This window comes from Vanessa tameamea, chromosome 19, assembly GCF_037043105.1.
Source record: "Vanessa tameamea isolate UH-Manoa-2023 chromosome 19, ilVanTame1 primary haplotype, whole genome shotgun sequence".
Lineage (NCBI taxonomy): Eukaryota > Metazoa > Arthropoda > Insecta > Lepidoptera > Nymphalidae > Vanessa > Vanessa tameamea.
The window spans coordinates 7,380,476-7,406,733 of NC_087327.1; the positions used below are offsets into that span (position 1 = coordinate 7,380,476).

The 26,258-nt window shown below is 31.4% G+C and overlaps 2 protein-coding genes across 3 annotated transcripts in view; one reads left to right on the plus strand and one right to left on the minus strand.

Moving 5' to 3' along the window:
• LOC113399450 (isopentenyl-diphosphate Delta-isomerase 1) overlaps nt 1-26,258 on the minus strand; it is a 234,456-nt gene that overhangs the window by 87,703 nt on the left and 120,495 nt on the right. The gene's annotated exons all lie outside the window — the stretch shown is intronic.
• The window catches only part of LOC113399405 (zinc finger protein 541), a 241,694-nt gene continuing 221,715 nt past the window's right edge, over nt 6,280-26,258 (plus strand). For both annotated transcript variants that reach the window (XM_026638527.2, XM_026638529.2), the window contains exon 1: nt 6,280-7,213. The gene's annotated coding sequence lies outside the window, so the exon portion shown is untranslated. The remainder of the gene's footprint in view (nt 7,214-26,258) is intronic.

Consider the following 26,258-nt stretch of genomic DNA (forward strand, 5'->3'; position numbering starts at 1 on the left):
AGACAGATGTGACACATCGAAGTTGGTGGTTATTTAAAGGATTTGTAATGAAAGAAAACCAATAATTAAATACGGAGTAAAATAAATAAAACATAGCTTCGTTTATAAAACAAATATATTTTTGAAGGAATATATACTACATGGTTATGATATATATCATAACTAGCTTTACCCGCGCAAAATTTATTAAACTTTACCTATAACACATAAACCGTCAACGCCAAATTGACCCCCTTTAGGGGTGAATTAAAAATAGTAGCCCATTTCCGTCCCCAGGACTGAAACAGTCTCCATACAAAATTTCTTCTAAATCGGTTCAGTGGTTTTAGCGTGAAGAGGTAACAGACAGAATTACTTTTGCATTTATAATATTAGTTTAGATACATGCCAAACACACGGCATAAGAGACCGTCATGCCGTTTGCCGTCACGGCGTACGAATCGGTCTTAGTTAAATTTCATTAAATACGGCTCAGTGGTTGTGCCGCGAAAGAATGAAATATTACTTACACATTTTTAATATTAATTATATAAAATAATTAGACATATTACCCTGATCAATAAAATTGAAAGAGGTGTGGGAGATATTTTAATATAATAAGGTTGAAGAGTTTGTTCATTTGTTTGTATATATTTTTTTTAAAAGCGCTATTACAGGATCTAACACTCTGATTAAAAAAAACGCTTTAGACAATTTGTTAAGAGAGGTTAAAATCTATGTAACATCACGGTACGACCGACGATTGCAGCGCTGTGACAGTAAGGCTAAACGAGTCAGTTTTATAATAATTAATAATTTATTTAATTGGAACACAATGAATGCACTCCGCTTATCAATTTTAAATTGATGGAAACATAATCTTAATAATATTACTTTCAATATAATATATCTATATTATAATTATAATAGTATATCATACAACTCGTACAATACAACTTGGAGCTTATTCCACCACGCTTCTTTAATACCAGTCAGTGGATCTACGAGTACATGCACTAGAATTTCGTCCGACACGTCATGTGCAGATTTTCTCACGATGTTTCCTTTTATCAAGGTGCACGAGATGTTTTATAAGCACGCATTAAGTACAAAAAAACTCAGTGGTATTATCTCGGATTTGTATTCACGATCCTTGTTAAGACTCGCGTTTATCTTGGTCTGTTATTAATTTTAATTGAACAAAATATAACTGTAACAAAACATTAACATCTTTATGTCAACTGTCGCTTGTAAGAAAAGCAGTAATACTTTTAATGATCATTACTCTTAGTCTATTTTGGTTTAATGAGAACTATTTGGACAAGATCCCAAATCGAAAATACTCGAAGTCGAAACATAATTATAAACTTTGCTAATCGAGGTAGATATTCGGTTTTGATTATGTTTATTATTTGGTAGAAATAACCCAATGGTTCCTAATGGTGGGTTCCTACCTGAAAATCGTGAGTTTATATCCGGGCAAGCACCAATTAGATTATATGTTTAATTTGTATTTGTAATTCATCTCGTTGTGATTCACTCTGTGGGGCAGTTAAACATCGTGAGGAAATTTGCAGGTTCTTGATCATATACATGACACATATTATTTTTATAATATATGTCCGCCAACCTAGTTACAGGCCAGTAGGATCTTCACGAATTTTTATTAATATCTTAATTTAACAGTTTTATCAGTCAAAGGACTCATTATGAAAAAAAAAACAATTTCTAAGCAGTGTATACGTTACCTACATAGTATGAAAAATAAATCTCAATGATGATGGTTGTTTATAATTTTATTTATATACACGCGTCGATGGTTCTTGCATAATTTATTAGGGAATCCACTATGTTTATAATAAGATTTAACTTTGAGATTTATTCTGTAAAAAATATGTTTTACGGTATATATAGGAATCATCAATATAAAATAATATATTCTGTACCAATATAAGAAATCTGGCGAAATGCACGTTAATCATTAATATAATACGATGCAAGGATTTTTAAATCACAGGGCCAAAACAATGACAGGTGGTTGGGCTTATATTTGTTTTAAATACAATAAACATAATAATAATAAGCATACAATAATCAATTCTTCGAAAGGATTTTGTGTACGAAAATAAAATCCATTCTATCTGAAAAGGTTTAACTTAAAAGAACTTTGAAAACAGTCTACGATATATTTATATCACGATCTGTCCGTGACACACTACAAAATAAGTAAAACAAAAGGACCTACCTTATTGTGTAAGTGTGCGTTAAAGCTACGCTCGATACTCGCGAAACTTCATTATATTATACTAGTATGCGTGTACTTAGTAGCCAAGTGTTGGCCACCATTTTTTTTAACGCGTTTTTACCTTTGACCGTATATCTAGGCATATAAAATAGAGTACACCTGACTGAAAGAGGATGACACGAAGTTTTCATAGAAAATAATAAAGGTACAATTAAAACCATATGCTTTATTTAAGTATGTTCCACCAGGACCGTCAATAATGCTCTTCTAAATCAATCTTGTTCGTGTAATATAATAATATACAGTTAAACGTACCTTTGTATCCTGTATTAAATTCAACGATAATTATGGATCTATTCAGACCACGGCGCGCTCCTCAACACTAAATTTTCGACGTGCGTTAGCAGAAGCGTGAGATAATTAATGTAAGAACAAATACAACAATAAAAATATACAAATTGTATAGTATTTGATATTTCACGTCGATATTTTAACTTCGAGGGGCATGTGAGTGAACAGACCTGTAACTCCAAACGTTTTTTACATTTTGTTAGACGCACACAAAGCCGCTTTGATAGTTAGTTAGCAACAATTAAAGTAGTACAATAATTTCAAGAATTTTCAAATGATTTGTTAGTTACAAGTTGAACAATTTAAGTTTATTATATAAGTGCAAGCAATTTTCATTTGAATTTGCCGATGTTGAAAATGTAAAATGGATTATTAACTATTTTATGAAAATCGTTATAATTAAAAATATTATAAACTATTAAAAACTGATAATTTATTTCTGAACCAGCTGGAGATTTTTGACAGTCAGTAAAATACAATATTTAAATTCTCATAATAAATAATTATGAAACAGCCTTTAAAAATAGTATTCTGAAATATAATATCAAAAGCTAAAAACAAATAAAAATACCGCTGGTAAGATATAGTCTCGTTACAGTTTCACGATAATATGTATGGATTAGCGTGTCGCTGCAAACCGCGGTACTTTGAGCAGCGAAATAAATTGCAGCTTTTTCTCACTTACGTCTTTGTGTGGATGATTTACGCGGTCGGAAGGAAATCTGTTCCCGTAACCTGGAACGAGGTGGCGTTTTTTCATGTTCACTCTAGTCGTTCGCAAATTTATATCCTACAATACTTTGTCATTGCAAAACTTATAACTAAAACTATTACTTTACGCTATTCTATTAAATTTCTTGACAGACATTTCTGTTCCTTACTTTTTGAGTTATATTTGTTATATATACCTATTGATCTTATAAGGCCCCGTTAAATGTTTATCATTAATTAATTTGAATATATTATGACGCTAATAATAATTATCTTCTAACTCCATCATAAGACAAATTATCTTTGTTCTACAGTCATGAATTCCGCTGACGAAGCATAACTACTTTTCTTAATTTTTTTACCTTTTTTTTTTAATTTGATGTTCACAGAAATGGGTAAATAAAATGATGTTAAATTAATTGACAGGCTACTCCTTTTAAGTGGGGTTAGAGTTTTTCTATCTTATTCTATTTATATATAAAGGTTTATTTCAAAATATTCTATGTTATATATATATTATTATATAATAATAATGCAAAAGTGTGTGTTTAAATATGTGTTACTCAATAGCGTTAAACTGCACAAACCCTAAACATAGAATATACATTATTTTTATATTATATTCATACAAAAGTTAGTATCGAAGTTTTAAGGAACGCTTTAAAGTTTAAAAACGGAATGAATAAAGCTTCTTTAATGTCTAAGCTTTGTCTTAGCGTCAAAATATCTTACAAGATTTAATTAAGCCGTGAAGTTATAATTGGGATATCTAATATCTTTAAAACACAAACAAATGGAAACTAGGTAGACGTGCAAAGAGATTTTATTATTCCAACAAAATTAAATTATTGTTTATGAAAAGTGTAAGAAATTATCTGCTTGTAAATCTCCCTGATGGGCTTAGGCTCTCAATTTGACTAGAAGGTGGTAAGCAAGTTACCTCGCAATGTATTCCTTTGCTGCCGAGCACGAGATTTATTATTGTAAACATAAATTAAGCATATAAAAATTTGATCAAGATTCAATTGTTCTAACTAGTGGAACGAACACCTCGGGTTTCTATAACTTGTAAAAGTATTAAATTAAAAAAAAATATAACAGTTCTGACACAGGCGGGCCTACAAAAACAAGTAAATTTCGCCTAGAAGAATTATCTAAAATTCATGATTTTTTATTTTCACTAATTAAATAGCATAGTAAATCAAAATATTTTCTGATTATTTCTCGTGTTAAAAATATATAAGTTAACTATTATATGGTAACTGCATCAATGGTATTTGGATAGTTTTTAATACAGTAGATCCCGAGGTTCAGGATTCAAATATCCGGTCAGATAAGTCAAAAGTATAGGGTTGAATAGTTAAATGAATCTGAGTACTATTCCCCTTAAATTCTTCACGGTCTTGTCGGATTTACAATACAATCGGATAATCAGAGTGATAGAATAGACAGTGAACATGTTTTTGCGCACAAATTTGTTTATCACAGTTCCCACATATGTGTGCACTATAATATTCTCCTGTGTAAAGTTCTTTGTTAAGAGCCGATGGCCTTAATTCGTTCCAGGAGTACATTATTTATTATTGATGAATCTTATAACAGCAAAGAGTCACTAAATAAGATTATGTACTTCAAAGGATAGTTGATCTCAAGTGAAGAGTTTAAAGCTTACATGCTAGAGTATGCTGTAAGCTTCTTAAAGGACACGGGTCTATTTGAAGTGTTTCCACTCTGGAGAAAGGATAAAAAGATCTAATCAAATCGCACTCACAAATATAACTTTTATATATCAGTATTGTACGTGAGTCAGACTATTGCTGGGCACGATGGGACTGACATTTTCACCTGTGGAAAAAGGCCCTGAATAAAATTAGAAAAAAAAACAGACAATTGCTGATACTTTCGAAACTCTTCTAATTGATGATAAATAATTATTTTGAATATTTAAAATTTTTATCAATTTATTTTTTATTTTTGAATGAATGAATTAAATAATAAAGAAAATAAATAAATAATAATAAATAATATTTAATAAAGAACAACAACAAAACATGATTTATTGTCTTCAAAGACTTTCTAAATTAAGGCGAAAAATATATCGATCGGGTATTGCAATGCGTGTGCCGTTAGTCCGAATTTGCCGATTGATTCCCATTACAATGAAGGGTACGTCGTTACATCGCTGTCAGAGGCGGTCGCCTGATCTACGGGTGTGAGTGTGGTGGCGTGGGGGTATTGAACTTCTGCGTGCGCACTTGCGTAGTGTCGTCTCGTTTCAGCTCTCGTGTAAAGGCCTACAGCTTACGACGTGCGTGCCGTTTCATCACTCCACGCGTCTGTGTGATCCTTTGTTTATATTGGTCTCGAACCACTTTCAATTGATTAATTCTTACTACAACACCTTCGATTCTTAAACCTAGTTATTGTTAGGCACTTTTGAGGAATGTCACCTCTTTATTTTATTGTACTACTATAATTATAATACCACAAAAAGTCTTTACTTTAGTAATAACAAAAATAACAATTATTATTTATTCACGAAAGTTATGGAAGAGTAAACTAAATATGATTTTTTATTTTTATTTAGAATACATTTATTTTTTGTAATACAACATTTTTACATCAGTAAAAGACAAAATGTTTATTATAATTTAGCTTCTTAAATATATTGTATACAAATATAATTTTATTTAAAAGATAATTCAGAGACAATGTCATACAATTAATATGAAGATATTTTTATGAAAGCTTTCATAAAAAGCGAGAAAATTTGAACGCTTATGAAAACACCCTAAGAGAGTTTTCCACAACTCACTAACACCGATTCACTGCTCGTAGGCACGCAGCTTTTCACGCACACACGTGCTCGTAGCAAAATAAGCGCCTGAAACTTGGCGCGGTGCCGCGAAACGTATTGCTATCTTTTTCGCACGCATTAAACCATCCTATTTCAACAGGTTTCGCCTTTCAGGAGTTGCAGTGTAGAACGCGTGCCTCTAGTAACACAGCACAAACAGTACGGCACACACGTCGTACCCGAAAACTGAAAACACAGTTTCACTGACAGTTCCGACATTACCTGACATTCATCGCCGTCCTCCGAACTACGGCGGCTTATCGCGTTTAGTAAACGGGCCGTCACATTTCACGATAGATATAACTATTTATAAATAGACAAAGTATAGCGGCATGTTCAGTGGATGAAACTCTCGCGTCCCGTTGACCGCGTCAAACTTCACGTGGGGAACATAAACTCGACAGTGCCAAAAACAATAATCAAATGAACTCTTTGTAAAATATGACCATTTACCGAGATGTGTGTTCCGCGTGACGAAGTGAATTGATGTGTTAATTCCGTAAAGTTAACAGAATGTAAATATCTGGAAGTATTCAATGTTTACCTCTTACAGTGTTGTGAATAACGGTTAGTTAAATGTAGTTTAAAATATCGAGTGAGAGCTATGTAGCGAAAGATATTTATTCTGTTAAGCAGTTGATCTTAGACTGATGTAGAGCTATCGTGGTTGTGATAATTAGTGGAGTGCGTTCCTTTCATGGCCAATGGACTTATCGTTAAATAATTGGTTGTAATACTCTGTAAGTTGTGAATTAATTAAAAGTTATATTAATATATTTATACAAATACGATTAAGAATAAATGTCCGTAGAGAGAGCTCTTGTAGTTCACGTTTTACTGTCTTTTAACGTTGAAGTATAAAAGGTTGTGTATGTAACGCTAAGAACTTTCGATCTGTAATTTCCCTTGGGTTGTGAATACGATAAACAGACTGATGCTAAAACTTGGAGCATTACCATTCAGAGGGTAAATTGCCCTTTGGAACTGCTTGTCATTAGAGAAATGGTGGATTTTCTGGGACATTAGTGATACGCTCAGGTGACGAGAAGAGCGACACAAACGAGATCGAGGTAAGGCATTTCTTATTCATATTTTCCACGTGACATGTACATTGTTCTGTACATGTCACGTATGTCCATGTTACATTTTTAAAATAAGCTTTATTATTTAATCTTAAAACAAATATAAAATGAAAAAAAAAAGAGAAATTATTACAATTTCAATATAAATAATATAATGTATCCTGAATAACGTGACTTGGATGTCTAACGATCGAAGTTTAAATTTTTCAGTTTTTTTTTTTTTAAATAATTATAACAAATTTTTATGAAATAAAAATATATTTTAATAATTAATCTAATAAATTTAATTAATAAAGAGTCGAGTTTCTATATTTTTATTTATAAACAACCAATAGAGGCAAAGTTCATGATAAAAATACATAATTATACATATCTCAAAAGTTTAAAGTATATTTATATTTGAAACGTTCCAAAAAAAAAAAGTATATAAAGGCATATGAAATGTTTATATATAAGTACAGTATACGTATAACTTAAGAATTAATGAGATCATTAATAAAGATACTAATTTTTAATGATTTAGGTTAAACAGTACTTTGGTTCAGTCTTATTACCTGAACGTTTTTCAATGTCTTAACAGTTTCATAAAAAAGTCGTAACATTAGTACCACCTCATAAACTGTTTAGAGAAGCACTCAACGCGCTCGTAAATTATTTCGTGACGAAATAAATGGATTTTCTAGTTAATTGTCTACCGTTAATTCATTTTAATGTATAGTATACACGTACAAAAAGTCTTTGTTTCAAAATTATTATGTTATATATATTTTAATAATATATAATTGACAAGGGAAATGTTTACGTACAATTATGAATAGGATTATTAATAAGAGCCTCTTCCCACAGTATATAAAAAATCCCAAAAAAAGTGTTGTTACGGATGTTTTATTTAAATAAATTTATTATTATTACGAAATCCTTCCAGTTAACGATTAATACAATACACAAGGTATTTAGTAACAGGAATATGTATTAGCATATATTATATAAATAAATTATAATATATTTTTTTAAAGTATAGTACAGTTTATAAGTTAATATTTTTGTATATTTCATGGTTTATATTTTTTAATTTTGCATAATGGCAAATGTAAAAAACTCGATTCTAAAAAAACACGTTAACTCACAATATTCGTTAGTGTATTTTAATTAAATATGTGTAAGTAGGTTAGCGATAAAGATGGAAATGACACATTCATAGAGGCGGCGCGCATTAGTAGCGCAGGCAAAATCATTCTAAAATTATAATGTACTGCTATTTAAAAATTTTAAATTACAGGTTTTTTTTTATATAAACGAAAAATTATGAAAATATTTATTGTGTACAATGTGTATAAGTGTACATTATCATATTAGAGTTTATATAAAAGCTAAAACCAAGCTACCCAATACCTGAATACAAAAATGTTCCTAGCTGGTTATTTAGATAATAAGCAGTTCGTACAACGAAGACCACTGGATCAGGTGAGAGGGTCTTTACTGACAGCGCGATTTCGAAACTCGACGGTAAATTCGATGGTTTCGTATACAAATATATATTCATAATATTATATAAAGGCAATTTAAAAAAAAAAATCCACGCTGAGTAAAATAAAAACTATTATAAAAATACTTTTCTGTGTAATTCTTTATAATTTTAGAGTTGTATATAAATATATAAATTAAAAATTGAAGTCCAGTGTAATGGAAGGTAAGATTAGTGAAGATAACAAGGCATTTTATAGTAAATTTCATTGTATTCAAACACTTTGGGAAATTCGAAAATACTATATATAAATAAGTATGAGAATAAGTTAACTTTCTACCCAATACCCATTTCACACTATCAAAGACCATAGACTAACTTAGAGTGACCATTTGCAAAGTACAAGTTAAATAAATAAATTAATAATTTGAAAAGTAGTTTTTTAGTTCTAGTATTTTATATATGCTATTGTTAACAATATTTAATAAAAAACTGAAATAGTTATTTCCAATAACGAATAGAATATATTTAAAGTCGATAGCATAATTTATTGTAAATAAATGCAAGAGATAAAAGAAAAATCAGAGAAAATGTATACGCAGTCCTTTTAAAAACTCAGCGAATCTCAAAACGTAGAAATTTGTCTAAAATTAGAATTCCGCAAACGAGACTGATTTGAATACATTAAATGAATGTATAAACACAGTTTTAATACTTTTTTTTATATATTAGATATATAGTTTGTCAATTGTTTATGTTTGAAAATGACTTTCGATTTAAATTTATTTGAAAAACAAATCTTATTACTTTAATCTTATTTGGAATCTAATTTATATAGGTAGTAATACACAGAGCAACTACATATTTATAAAGCGATTGCAAAGTTTATTCTATAGATTTAAAACGCAATTATTTCAACGACGAACGGTTGTATCAAATTTTATCATCACTAAAAACGAGATTAACATACATTACTTTATATATAGCGTCTTCACGTCTTGATGTCTTCCTTCTTTGATTATTTTTACATGATGGTAAGTGGTCACCACCGCTTATAAACATTGACCGTGAGAAATATTAACCATTCATTATATAGTCAACGAGCCCATGACAATAGGAATTAGAATATTAGGTACGTCCTAAATGTTGTAAATCTTATTTTTATTCAATATAGATACATTATACTTACTTATTTATAATCAAAATAAGAATTGCTATCAGTTCATAAAAGTAAATGCCTGATTTAAGAAGAACGAAAGATTTAAGAAGTAGTAGGTGTAAGGTGACAAACCTTCTCCTTGAAAAAAAATATGGCGGACTTAATCAGTAGGACATTAATAGACTATCACTTTTACATTAGGTGTATTTTTTTTAATTTTTTTATTTGTGCACTCGATAAACAGCATCACGGAGTCCTGAAAACAATATATTTTAAATTTGTCATCGGAATGAATATTTTAGTCACGACGCCGCGCGCACAGTTGTCGATGAGCCAAATCTTTCTGACTAGCGTTACTGCCAAGGCGAATACTATTGACATGATGCATACTGACCTTCTATTGTCTCGGGAGTGGAACATTTCTGTGTACATTCGCCACAATAAATGGATTACAACTGTCTTTGATATACTATTACGGAAATTGGAACATTATATAATGAATTACTCAAATTAGACTTCATAAATATTTATACTTTTACGATAAAATTTCGAAAACAATATCGAAATATTTTTTGAAAAATATTTTGTGATTTAATATTCTTATAAAACATTGATTGCATTTTATATTTTTTAAATTCATCCAACGATAGCTGTATAAACCGAAGAATGAAAACCGGAATTGTTCTTATAACCGAATTTCTGGTGTCAAATTTCTTATGTCCTTAGTTTTTAACGTATGTATGTATATTGATTGACAAAACTAAAGGAATTATGTCAAACTTTTGAATATTAATTGTAGAACTAAATTATATAGTTTAGGTAAATTACTATACCCTAATTTCCATTCACCTAATAAACTCACCCAGACGTACCTCGAGTGGTAACAATTCTCAACCATTATACTAAATTATCATTTTGATATTCTAACAATATAATAATCTTAAATATTATTACGATAAATATACAGCAAATGTGATTTAAAATAGTGATGTCACAATTTTATTTATTTAGTAATCGTCAATGAATATTTAAAATGTGACATGAGGAAATCGAATACATGAATTAATTTTGTTATTTGATTTTATCGATTGATAAATTTGAACATGTAACTATTCCCTTCCTATCTTAGTTAAAATATAATTTTACGTTTATATTTCTAATATTTAAATAACGGTTTGGCTCGTGATTTCGTCTAGTTAGTTAGGATCCATATAACGTTGATTTTGTGTAATAACCGTGTTCTTTTAGAGCGTCAGAGACTATAAGTTCAATCGACTATAGAGGAGTCAAATAAAACCAGGTTTATCTTTTAAATGCTTTTTTAATATAAATATTTTGTTTAATTATTTTAATAATAATAATCGAATGTATGAGATACCGGTCCCATTTCCTTTAACACCTCTTACGAGTAGCTGAAGGATGTCGCTCCTACCCATCTTTATATATTTAACTGTTTTGAAAAATATAAAAGGGGGAGGAAGTTGAATTGGCCCCGCGCCCGCCATCAACTGTAGATTCCAACCATAGATCGGCGAACCTTCCTCGAACATGGGAAGTGCAATTTTATAGTATGCCAACACTTAGTTAAATAATATATTGACTAGAACTAAAGTCCAGCAGGTATCACAGCCGTAGCTGAGGTGTATAAAAGGCTAATTATTGTGTGTGTAGAGGTGTGTAAAATATTAATAAACTAGACCGTAGTCCAGCGGATAGCACAGTAATAACTGCGTTATTCAAATCGACGATTAGACTTATAAATAAATCAACAAACTAGGCCGTGGTCCGGTGGTTTTCGCAGTCATAACTGCGGTGTTTATAAAGTAGCCAATGCTACAAAAATAATAATAAAAATAAGGATCAATGTCCCATAAATAGTCAATCAGTCATAGCTGAGGAAATCTGTAGTCAATAGGTTAAACCCTGGATTATCATTGCATTAAATCACTATTTCTCATACCAGTTCAAGTGCACGACCATCAGGCGGCCTAATGCAAGCAAAACGTTATTCGTTGCTATATCCACTGTCGCAGAGTGTCGTTTTATCGTAAGATAATAAGTAATAATTCCAAACACAGTGGAATAATATTCAATGAAACTCATAGATTACCGCGTAGGAATCATTTAAGTGGATTTAACATAATTTGTTACATTTTCTACCGTAGTAGGTTATAAAGTATGAATATATATATCATATATCATAAACGTATAATCAAAATTATCAATTATGAGTTTAAATACAATGTTAGAATTTGTTAAATGTCACAATGAAAATATAAAGTTTGAATTATACATAGGAATATTAATTATCAGTTTGTATGTAACATCTTAAAACCAGAATAACCATTTGGAGTTACTGAATTATTATAGGCTATGAATTATAATTTAAATACACTATTGTTTTTTTCTTAAAACAACGTATATTATCATTAAAAATGTCAATGTCTGGATAAACCGTTGAATTATTTTCTCTACGTTCTTATTATTATAATGTAAGGGATTTGCTATTTTATATATGCTGTTGTAGTTAATAATTAATCTGTTCATTGCGGATAGACGACCATAACGTGAATGAGCAAAACTTTCGACAAAAGGTGTGTAAGATGCTCTGAAGGATCTAGAAGGAGCACGAAACATTATTTTAGACAGCAGATAAGATGATTCAATTGACCCATTGTCTAATTTTAACATAAATGAGTTGTCTAGAACGCGTCTACGGTTTTGAAGCGAAAGGAGTTTGAAAAATGATAACCTCTCTTCATAGCTTTGTAGTTTTTTTAGCTAAATTGAGACTGTAGGTTAAATGCCCGAGAAATCTTTTTTGTACACTTTCTAACCTATTTTTATATATATCAAAGTAAGGGTTCCAAACTATACTACCATACTCCAAAACGCTACGAACCAATTCTGTAAAGAGCGATATTTTCGTTTCAGCGTTTTTGAAACTCTTACAGTTGCGCAATACAAATCCCAAGATCTTGAAAGACCTAATTACTATGTCGTCAATATGTAAATTGAATCTCAATTTAGTATCCAATATGATACCTAGATCTCGAATGTGTTCAACTTCCGATAGCGTATTTCCATCGATTGAGTAATTTCTTTCAAAAGATGTTCTCTTCCTACTAAACTTTATTACATAGCACTTCGAAGTATTGAGACTTAAGCAATTTGCCCTACACCATTGCACTAAGTTGTTTAGATCATTCTGAAGACAGATGGCATCCAATTCAGTGCGAACTGTTCTGTAAAGCTTAAGATCATCGGCGTATAAAAGGCATTTCGAGCTGCACAAGCAGGAGCAGATGTCATTAATGAAGATATTGAAGTATAGAGGCCCCAAGTGAGATCCCTGCGGTACTCCAGAAAAAGAAATAAATGGTTTTGAAGAGTAACCATTAATAATAACTATAGATTTTCTAGATTGAAGATAGGATTTACACCAGGTTAGCATATTGCCAGTCACATCAATCATCTCAAGCTTTTGTAGCAGTAAGGTGTGACTAACTGTGTCGAAGGCCTTACTGAAATCAGTGTAGATAGCGTCAACAGAGTTACCTGCATCCATCACCTCAGAGGGTCCATGCACTCACATACATCAATTTGAGATTTATTTGAAAGCACTAAGTCAAGAATTTTATTTTAATTGTTGACAATGAAGTTATATCATTTTAAATCATTAAGGGATGAAAAGTCCGACAGCATGTTATGCAGTGCGCTATTGGAATTTCCTACATAGGTATGAGTCATCCTTGACTGTAATCCTTGACTTGAAAATAGATTAAAAATTAACGTAAATAGTATTAATTACAAAGTCTCTATTATGCAATCATGTAACTAAACATGATGGGCAGTAAATTTATAGTGTGATATAATTTTGTTAAAGCTACTTGTCAAAATCTAATTGATATTATAAAAGCATTCACGTTGACCGGAATACAGAAAGAGACACAGGATACCTACCACATGCCCCTCTTCACCCATCATACGGGAGTCAAGTCGCAGGCGGATACTATACTAATATTATAAATGCGAAAGTAACTCTGTCCGTCGGTCTTTCACGGCCAAACCACTAAACCGAATTTGATGAAATTTGTTATAAAGTAAGTTTGAACCTCAAGGAAAGAAATAGGCTATACTTTTTTATATATAACATTTAAAACGAAGCCGCGGGCGACAACTAGTATACTATAAATACAGTATAGTTGATTTCTTTAACCTTAAACTAATTCTACTTTAACTTATAACGTTATGTAATTACTATTTTTTTCGTATCATTGTTTGTGGTCATCTCTATTGCTAAGTTCACTGCAAGTATACCTCATTGAAAATATGAATTAAGATGTGGCTTTACGTAGTGCTTATTCGAGCTTGAACTCGCAATCTTCGGATAATATTCACATGTTCACCACTGCGCCACCGCGGCTCTCGGCCTTGCTATAGGTGAAAATATTCCAATGTGAATACTGTATGTTGCTTCGTTACTGTAAAAGAAGTAGGTATAAAAAAAACTGTCATTTGTTAATTTTAAATGCAAGTCAAGGTTGTGAAAAAATTTATTCACGACGAAAATAGACACGCTGAATTCGTCACACGTTTCGGTGTAATTTTATAAAATGATCGTACGTGCCGTTTCTATTGTAAACAATCTATACATTAATTCGAGGGTTTTTTTTTCAAATTAAGGCTTTTTATGCTGCAGTTTTAGCACACAATAATTTCAAACAATTTTCATAATCTTTTCGTTGGCGAACGGGCAAAAGGGCCACCTAATGATAAGTGGTCACCACGTCCTATAGACATTGGAGCTGCAAGAAAAGTTAACAATTCCTTACATTGCCAATGCGCCACCAACCTTGGGAGCTAAGATGTGATGTCGCTTGTGCCTATATTTAATAGCTCACTTACTCTTCAAACCGGAACACAGCAATACCAAGCGTCACTGTTTGGCGGTAGAATATCTGATGAGTGGTACCTACACAGACGAACTTGCACAAAGGCCTACCACCAAGTGACTGCTAGTAATAAGTTTATTTCTGTCATATTATCAGTTAAGCTGAGTATCAGTATACCCAGTGGTATTGTAGAACAGAATTAGAATATATGAATAAATCTTTTTTTAAATAACAAATTCGACTCTGGACTATAATAATCAACGGAAATATTAAGATTCTATTTTTATCGTAGCTTCTTTATTTTACTTTAGTTTGGTTTTCGGGCGAAACTCTTTTAAAATTCTTGTCTTAAAACATATCACTTTATATTTCGAAACGAATATTAACACATATTCGCGTTATGCACACGTCAGTAAAGAACAAAGATGTTCAAAACTTCTGTTCTTAATAATAGATTATCGATTATGTCAAGTTTTATGTGTTAAATAAACATAGAGCTAATTTGTTAGGCTTAAAAAATGAGGTTATAAATGCGATTGTTAAATTTTCCAAAAAAATTATGTTATCTCCGAAGACCGTCATTTTTTAATCGGTCTGGAAAATTATTTTTTATTTGTGATTGATTTTTATTTGATTTGTTTCATTAGGATTTTCATTTAAATTTGAAAAAAGAGGTCGGTTATTTTTTTGTTAAATTTTTATATTATGACTTGTGTTATTAACAGAGATGGTGTCTTTCTTTAGCTTGTTAACAATATATATATATATATATTATACTTTTATTTATATACTGTAATATGTCATTACATATTTCAATTGAATAAAGTTTTCGTTTCTGACTAAGATAATATACAAGTTTTATGAATAATGCAATGTATTCCGTCTATTTCAGCTCCAAAATATCGTCAAAGATTTATTACTTTTGTAGTACGCTTGTAATAAGTGGACAGATGCCCCGTTAAATTTTATTGAGCTATGCAAGCAACCTCGATGACTCAAGTCTCTGAAACTTCAATGAATATGGGGACCATCGTATAGAGCATTTTAAGTAAATTATAGTAAGTAAGAACGTGTATCCGAAATACGGGGCAATTTTAACCGACTATAAAAAAAAAAGATTATTTGTTTGGTATTTGATTTGATTTCAATTTGTTTTATTAAGTGTCCAAGTAGTTTTACGTTGAATTTTTCTTCGATGGGTAATACGGTTTTTTATTTCAATAATGTGATGAACATTTGGGACGATAAAGGCCGACAGATGTCTTATCAATTACTAAGCTATTGTGTCTAGTATAATGTCGTTGAAAGTGTTGAATCGCTATGATAATGCGACATGTTAATGCTTCCAGGAGTTCTTGACTTCCAGGCAAGAGACATAACATACATATATAATTGTATTTAACTAACATGATTGTATTTTTATATGTTGAAAAAGAGTAACTACTGAGTTTGAGATTTGAGTGCTTAGTTTCACTTTCAATTCATTTTTATAAATTTTCTCGTGCTCGTTGGTGAAGAAAATCGTCAGGAAATCTGCATGCGTGCGTTACCAAGGCAAACTGATGCAGCATGGTGATATATGCTCCGCACCTCACTGGCCATAACGCCCCTCTTTTTGAGCTGTGGAACATTTAGAAGTAATTTTTATATATATTAATAGATACGTCAATAACCGTCTCAATAATCGGATTCATTTATATTGGTGCGAAACCTTCTAGGCCTTTAGACCAGAATATTAAAATTTGCTTTGGATATTCGTTTATAGTTTTTTATCGGTTATGTTACATAAAGCAGTAAATACAAGTGCTAGACACAGATACAATTCTTAGAAGTCCTTTAAGATACGTGAAACTTGCTAACTTGGCGCAGTGCGGTGTAGTATAAAACGCTTTCATTTTCTCCTTTTATCAAAGCGTGAAATGTTTCTAAACGTAACTAGATTTTGGTGTCGTAAAACTATTTTATAGCCAGCGGTGGAAATTTGTTATGACTTGTGAGTTTTATTTCATTGTCGGGTTCAACGATTTTCGTGATGTCCAATTATACATTTTAAATAATATTATATATTTTAAATAAAAATTAATAACATAACAGCTAAAACAACTTAGAAATATTTGAATATTAATTTGTTGTTATTTATTATTTAAATGTTGAAGGAACCAAATGTAATTACGCAACATTTATTTAATGTAATGGAAGTTAAAAAATTGTATTTTTTTAAGCGTGTTCTAAATCGTAATGGAAAAGTTTTATTAATAGTGTCATCATTAAAAATCATATCTACATATATATAAAAATGTCTCACAAAATAAACTAAAATCTCAATTAAAAACAAATAAAAAACAAATTTAAGTATGGTTCGATACCATTATAAAGTTTTCATTTATAACGCGGCTATACCCGTTCGTATTTTAATTTTTCCACAAAGTTCATAATACTTTGCATACTAAGCAGGTGGTTTCCAGTGGACTGGACTCAATAATTTCAGAACAGGAATCCCGAAGTTTTTCACGAATTTTAAATGAGACTGCCACTATGGCTGTAATTTATATCTACTTCGACGTAGTTTGACGTCTCTGATTTATGGTTCAAATCCCGCTGCGTAGACGAAGGGAATGATTTTTTCCAAATCCGCATGTTCTTTTCACTAGGGAATATCTTAAGGTACATTAATGTACGGGATATTTTCTTTTTCGTCAAAACAAAATTTCGACTGATCAACGTCGCATAAATCGCTTTAAATATAACGTAAATATAACGGTTCTGAAAACATGGTATGCAGTGAAAAGCGTTGGGGTGGTTCTGAAAATATAACAATGGACTCGAGATATTTTGAGGGGGATCCCCGTCGGCCCACTTTAACTGGGAACGCTTTCTTTCTAGGTCGCTTAATGACGCCATGGTCGAGGGAAGTTGGAAATATTAAAATGAGCAAGCACTTGTTTCCTCCATAAAACGGCTATTGCGAGTGGTTCGCGCCTCTGATTCGTCTCTCAGTCCGTGCTCGCATTACGAGGAAATTTTTCCTTGCCGAGCGAATGAAGGCTTGTTTCGACATAGGGTCAACGATATTTTCTTTTGTGCAAATGTTTGTTTGTTGTGCAAGAAATTAGGGTCTTTTTGAAACCAAAAACAAATGACATTTAATTACGAACGATGTGTAATAGTGCTATTTTCTATCTTTAATTCAATTTGTCTGTTAATGAAGATACATATCTAGCGGTATACAGCTGTTACAATAGTCTCTAGTGTGAACTAATGATGTTTCCAGACACATAATTAATACAACGCGAGCCGCGGAGAATTGGCACAGTTGGTACTGGTCAAGACAGTTTCGTGACAAACTATGGGCTCTAAACATATGGAAATGAGAACGTCTAGACTACTCAGAGACGAAACCGACAAGCAAATATATATCGATACAAGAAACGTCATCTTTGACATATGTATACATTTTATTTTTAATAAATTATATTCTTTGAATGAATACCCTAACTTTCATTTGGAGCTTCTGCACCTTGGGGCCTACTTATCATTTATTCTACCGCCAAACATTTATACTTTTGTCTTGCTATATACGGGATAGAAGGGGGAGTCGGACTTACTAACTCAAAGGCATTAGGGGCATATCATATTAATTCCCTTGGCGACGGTGATCACTTACCGCCAAGCGACCCATTTGCTCGAGTGCCTTCCCAAAAATAAAAAATATTTTACAAACACTCTTGAATTTCAGGTGCAAGAAATTTTACCTTTATTATTAGAAGATAATTTTGGTATATTAGTTAACAATATATTGCAAAATAACAGAAGAATAGTTGATAGTGTAGATAATTTATGTCATTTATAAAGAAATTAGCTTGTTACACGAGCTACTCGAAAATACTTTATGTGCACTCACGATTCAAATGTCACCGTGGCTCATAAAAACAGAGAAAAACCTATATCATAATCAAATTTGTGCAAGAAAAAAAAAATTCAAGGTATGTATTAATTGTGAATAAATACACCTCGATATCCTTATTCTTCCAAATAAGAGATAATTAAACCGATAACTTCGAATGAATAGATTTTCAAAACCTGACATGCAAATTCAGTAACATTATAATAACTTCCAAATGACAATTAAGTAACAGCTTGCAAATGCCCCTCTGATTTGGTAAGGCTTCTCCTACTTTTGGAGAACAGAAGGAAGAAGCTTCGCTTGTCCAGTGCGGGTTGGTAAATACCGTGTGTATTTGTATGTGTATTTCAGATGTTCGTATGACACATGTAGGTTTCCTTCATCACCAAGCACGAGATTAATTATAAACACAAATAAGGCACATGAAAAGCGCAACCTAAATACTAGATTCAGTAAAAAATATAATTGTTAATACCTTAAAGTATTAAAGATCTCTTATCGTCAGTCCAATTATATTTGCTCGTATCCCTTCATAGTCACAATGATAAATATAACCACGGAATGTTCAGTAATATTAAGTAATATCGCAAGCAAGATGTTGCTAATATTTGTAAATGAAAACTTTATTATTAAGTAACTTTGAAGGACTTCATCGATTTTATCTCGCAAATCAATTAATTGTAAGACAAGTCCAATACTTTGTTTGAGTTTATTAAGTTCTGAGGATATCATTTAATTTAACTTTTATACTAATATCGAGGTTGAAATTATTTATTATTAGAAATACGATAATGTGTGATTTTACAACTAATCTTATAGCGGATTATTTAAAGATATGGCCAAAATATTCGAAACACAAGTGAGAGAATAAATACTGTGTAAGAGTTGTGGTGCACAGTGCACAATTGTGTGCACTTGAATATCTGTTATGCAGATATAATTTTTTTTGTTTATTTGCCGTGGTTGAAATCGTTTTGAGGTATGTAAAACGTACTGAAACTCGGAAAGACTACGGGTCCCATTATGAAACGGACGCGTCTCCACATCGACTGGTCTGCTATAGATTTGGTGATAACAATATGGTTGATACGCATTGACTATGCGAATTATTTCATCTTTAAAATTATTATTTACTATGGTCGTGAAAACGACTCTTGTTGGATTATTTGTGCTCCCTAAACCTGACAAAAGGTAGACCGGTGATCTTGTATAAAATCTTACAGTGGGAAATAATTAATTTACAAAATATGACCTTGAAAAATTACTTACTTTAATAACATATGAGTAATTATATAAAACACATTTAAATGATTCAATTTTTCTGTCGAAGATATCATGATACATATTTAAGATATCATAAACAGTTATAACTTTTAACTTTACATTGAGCTGATAACACGATTAAAATTGTAATATATCTTATGTACAATATAAGCTCTGGCACTTATTTAAGGAAAGGATCGAAATTAAGTATTCTCGTTACGTCTTACCGTGATACAAATAATAATCATAATAATACTAGAGCTACAAATTTCTATAAATATTTAAAAAAATTGACTAAATCAAATAGTCATTTGGAAATGTAATTCTATGAATAAATTACTATTATTAATATTTGCGTAAATTTAAAATATAAAAAGGAAAGAGATTATTTCATGATTCATTATTTTAGTAAAAATTTGTGTCCAAATTATATTTGCTATGAACCCGAACATATCACTCACAGAAAACTAGTCAAGGCATTACGTTAATGTCAAATGATCGTCACGAACTATTAGATTGCAAAATATTAATGTTTCAATGTTTTTATTAATGCGAGTTTCGCTTAGCGTCTCCGATGAATCAGAGCTAGGGAGGACGAGCCTAATGATTTATGTTGTTGCTGCGAGACGTTTGTTTCATCTACCTAAATGATAAATGTCCATTACGCAATCCGTTGCAAATCGCTTCTATATAATATTTTCTGTGTTGACTCTGCCATCTGTCGACTTTAAATCTTTGATTTTGATAATGTTACTTCTACGTTTTGTCCTAGTTTCAAAAGCCGCTGCGTAAAATACGTAACTTATCTTATAAGTCCACAAATCTTTAGGTGGGCTTAGTTTCCAGGTTGGGTCAAAATGAAAGAAAATATATTCAGAATTGCAAAAAGCCTTATCAATACCGTAAAGCAAGAAAGAGGAAATTGAAATCACAAATAACCACGTACGGCGGCGTTACACGTTCCCTGTAATGAAATATGGAGCAAGCTTTATTGGCATATATTTTTTCATTGTTAAAATCGGTTGTTCGTCTCTAATAAGTTTAACCATAAAATCGGTAAGCTGAAAGCGTGATATCGACTTGAATGATTTATAAACGAGGATAATACAACGCATTAGCCGAACCACAACACGTACGCACACTGGATTTAGTAAAAAGAGATCCGCCATTATTGCTTGGAAAGATTTATTAGTTGGTGCAAAGGCAGCTGGCGTTCATAGAGCGCCATTTTTTGCGGACTTAGTCAATAATGTAACGGATGTAGCGTTGCCGTCAATACTGTGATTCTGAAGGCACGTGTCGCGTTTTGGTTTAGGAAAGTTAAACGTTAATGAGTTCCTGCTTTCGACGTCGAGGTTGTTCGTATGACTACCGCCTGCGAATTATTTCATTTCATTGACTAAAACTTTTGTCTATTACACTTTCAAAGGCACGGAAATTATAATGGACAATGAATGTATGTGTGCAACAAATGCAAACAGAAAAATATTGCTACCGATATTTGGAAAACGTGCTCTACGATTTTGAATAACTGTAATTTTGAAAAAAAATAAAATAGTAACTAAATTCCGCAGTGCCATTCTATAAAAAAATAATTATAGAATTTGTAAATGTTTAAAAAACAGGTTACGTAAGTTTCGTGCAACAAAATCTTTAAATTTTAAAAATTTTTTAATCAATACATAATATATTTAATATTTGATATATTTGTAATATTTTATTTAATAATAATTATTATTACATAGAAAACGACGATAATTTCAGATTTGATGGTAAAATATTATTTCCGCTAGTATGTTTATTTGTACGATAGTAAATAAATGTCGAAATTAACGAACAAACCAGGTAGGTATTCAGTTGGTTGCCGGTTCAAATTGGATACAGGATCGTTCGTGCGTGTCTCTTCGGCCCAGTTGACTTTGCCGTGCGACATGGTTACCTTTTATATACGAAGTTCATATTTGTGGAACCTCCGTAAGCAATATAACTTTCTCCTTTGATGTCCAAAGATTTCTTCTTAAGATTTAACGATTTTTATGTAACTTACAAAACATTCATAGGAATAAACCGCTGACTGGAATATGTAGTTTATTTCTTAAATATTTTACTTTAAAGTACACAATTTGTAAATATTTCACTGCTAGGCTAAGTCTGATTTAGAGAAGAAGATTGGCGTTTATTCCGCCATGCTGCTCCAATACTGTTAGTGGATTCTTATTTTTATCCAGAAAATATTCATTATAATTACTATATGTAGGAACTAATAATATTTTATTACTGCACGTGATATTGTTTCCGTGCTCTGTAACTTATGATTTACTTGTTTATAAAAGAGTAATTCTTAAGCAAAATATTATGATTATGTTTTTTACGTTCTAAAATATAAATTACCAATAAATCATTTTATAAGTGTCGTAAGCAAGCCGTATATATTTATACCATCAAATCCGCACTCGTTGGGAATTCGTAATGTTAACAGATTCATCTTCCTTTAGATTGTAAGTATTTAATTAAAAAAAAAAAACTATGCCAAAAATTGTATGTTACAGAAGTTTTCAGAATTCAATGCAGTTTTAAATAAAATTAAACTTCAAAACCTTTAATAAGAGAGCTGGCTACTATTGTAAAAGGCGTCACTATCTTTAATTCTATTTTAAAAAATGTTCCCTTTTCAAAATAAGATTTATGTATTTTTTAAGTGAGCTAATGAACGATATACAATACTATGTCCAGAAAATGTATATATCTGTGGCCAAAAACATCAACTTGTTTATTCTATTGGTCGGCCTATTGCTGTCGTAAGCGTGATGCACGGTTGGAGGTAAGCCATTATTGTTTACGGTTTTATTTTTAACCTTATAGGTATTCGTTGCAAAAATATTTAAATGGTTTTAAAAACAATGCTTTCTCGTCCTTATACTAATTCTTTGTAATTCAGGGGTTTTATAAAAATGTATTGGTTGCTAAAATGTTTCATTTCATTACTAAAACATGGGACTAGTAAAAACATTTGGATTACACACAATAATTTACAATTATATGTTGCGCTTAACATTTATAAAACTGTGTGGCGGAATGAATAATAATCCATAAATATTTATATGGCTTGGGAAAATCAATTAAAGAACCGTAAATTGAAATGAGTCGATTATTGTAAGATGTGCAAAGGCATAGATCAGTAGTGGAAGCTAGGTAATCCTTCGTGAAATTATTGCACGCCCTCCGAAAATAGGTCAATTGCCTCCCTACTGTTCGAGGAAGAGGGTTGCGCCTGGCATCGAGTATGACAAGGACAAAAAACTTAATTCGTTCAGGTGACGTCACTAGAGTTTTAAAAGGTCCATTCGTTTTCTTTTTGCTAGGTATTGTTTTGGTGGCATCGAGAATTCATGCGCGAGATCCCTCTGTCTCCACTAAAAGGATTTTTACTGTGAAGCGAAATCCGCTGTCCTATTACATTTATTTCACGCAATGTCTTGTTTTTCATTTGTGCGTTCTTCATATTCATTCCAGCCCGATAAGACCACGACTGTACTTTCTAAAGGAAACGAATGAAATTGAATAAACAACGTTACTTTGATCTTCTTTATCTCCATGTTTTTAATGTCTGCGTCGATAGCTTTTGTTTTCAATTGGACAATTATTTGTTATTCATGAGTCACGATGTTACGTAAATGTTAATTAAATTGAAAACGATATGAACAGATATTTGTGACAGGCAGAGCAAATTAAAATCCAGCGATTCTGAATTAATGCAAGGGCTCGACAAATAATTATTTGCTTTAATTAAACCATCGGTTTGAGGCAGTTGAGTTTTCTGGGCTCCTTTTGCCTTTTGAGAATCAACCGAGTGTATGATTAGGGAGGTGACGAAGGCTTGTTCCCAGACCTATTAACCTACATGTGTCGTTTGTTTGCTCGTTTGTCGGTTTTGAATAATTATGACTTGGTAATTTTGAACAGTTCAAGCTAATTCTACAGCGTTTATTAAATTTTCAGTACGAATCAAATCTATTCCATTAGCTTTCAGATGTGCATGTTCTGTTTAATAAATACGCTGCTTTATCAGCGAGTAATATTAAAAGCATACTTCTATACTATCTGGTTGTTACGATGAAAATATCTCGTTATATTCGGTGTGGTTCATTATTCATAATTTTACAATGAAGTTGAATTTCAAGTAACAAAAATAAGTGGAATTTTGTGGTAAAACTCTTAGGGTTTAAGATTTACGTTTCAAACAATTAATCATTCAAGCGGCTATCACAAACACACACGTTTCAGACATCAGAGCGGAGTCGATTACAAAACGCTATAAAGTTTGACTCTCATCAATCAAACATTTCGCTCGGCGTGGCCGCACTGTTGCTTGTATTTCTGCTTTGATTATACATTCCATTCAATTTTTTTTTTTTTTTTTTCGTTATTTTTCCCCATTATTTGAGATGACTGGTAACCCACAATGGTCACTTTTCGATCTGCCTATAACAAGTATTTGAATAAAACATTTTTATTTTAAATAATTTTTGTGCCGTTTTGTCAAAGCATTTTTAAAGAAAATAGTTTTAAAATTTTGTTGATAGTTTCGAATGCATATTTCATTCTGTACGACTCTTGATTAATTCCTCTAACTTTATAGATAGATCTTTGGCATTGCCCCATCTCGGAGTTTCACCCCTGAGGATGACTTCCAACACATCCGAGCGCTGAAAGGAAATAGAAGTTTCAGCTTTGATAAAGTTTTAATATATTCTTCGGCGAATCCAACTTGTCTCACAGGTTATGACGGATACGCGTGCGTCTTCTTTCCTTTAGTCTGTTTTATACCGACTTTGAAAGGATTAATCCGTCGAGTGAGAAGTTCGAGCTCTGCCCTACTTTGTGTAATGAGGAAAATTTCGGAAGAATTCAGGGGCTTCGGAGATGTCGGGAAATTAAATGGGGGTGTTGGACTCGATGACATTATTTAAGCAAATCTATTCACTTTAATACAGACTGTATTAAAGATAACAAAAAAGCTTATTTCATTTCTTCGTTTAAATATACATATATTGTATAAGATACGGTTATGTTATTACATTTTATATTTATTGTAATGTACTACAAATAGTACTACCCATTGCACCGCACAAGGAATGCTACGCGCCACGTTTAAACAATCCAAAAAAACGTCTATTACATTATTTAAATGTGTGGTCTAAAATCTAACATTTTCAACGGGTTGATCAATTAAAGTCGCCTATCTTAGAATCGGTAATCCGTACTTAGTTAGCCTTTTTTTAACGGTAAAAAGTTTTTTTACAGATTTCACGTGGCTATATCTTATATTTGAGTCTGTGTATTGATAGTTACAGTAATTAGTTAATTTTATTTTTCCACCTTAAGTTTGCCTAGAATAAATCACTGTCTTAGAGATAAGGCCGTCTCTTGAACATCTTTCTTTGCTTGTAGGTATTTTATGTTTAAGTAGCATTTGTGTTAAATAAAGAGGATTTGTATTGTATTGTACTTGCCGGTTCTATTGAAAGTAATTTTTGTTAATTAAATGATTAGTAATGAAATAAAAAAATACATAAGTCATCCATTTTGAATAAATATGTGTTTATTCAAATTATTTTTATATACATTTTTATTAAATACGCTTTAATGCCTAGATTTGCTGACAACTGACAAATCAACATTACGTTGGCGTCCGTCAGTTAGTTTGTCGACGCGAAAAACAATGCGTTAGTAGTTTTTAAATGAGGGCAATCCCTATATCCATCTCTGTCACTCAACAGTAGTTAATCCTAACTGTCTCGCTTCTACGCGCGACCTGCAATCTCGAGTGTTGCCCTAATGATATTTGTGGTCGATTATAATTATACGCATGTCCTCCTTTAAAATGTCAAGCTGTATTTAATTAAACACAACCGTTTAATTATAGATCCGGCGCTTTTGTCAAAACGATATTAAAGTTCGAGACATCAAAGCCCATTTGTCTAAGTCAACATTCTCCCAAATAATTCAATTATTAAAATAAAAAAGTATTTAAACCTCCTTGTATTAATTACATAACAACTTATTTATCTATCGATTAAAAATAAAAACAAATACATTTAACATTGAGAGTAAAAGTAATTATGTTATAATTTATATTTATGTTCATACATGTCGGAAGTTTCAGTTTAATATATTGTAAAACTGCGTCATGATATTATCATAAGGAAAACTTAGCGTCTGTTCAAATTTGCATTTAGATTTATAAATTAAAACTGCTTCTATCAAGTCTTCAGAAATGATTACCGAAATCTAAACGGCTGAAGTAACGTAACTAAAGGCAATAATTCAGTAATAGCATCAAAATA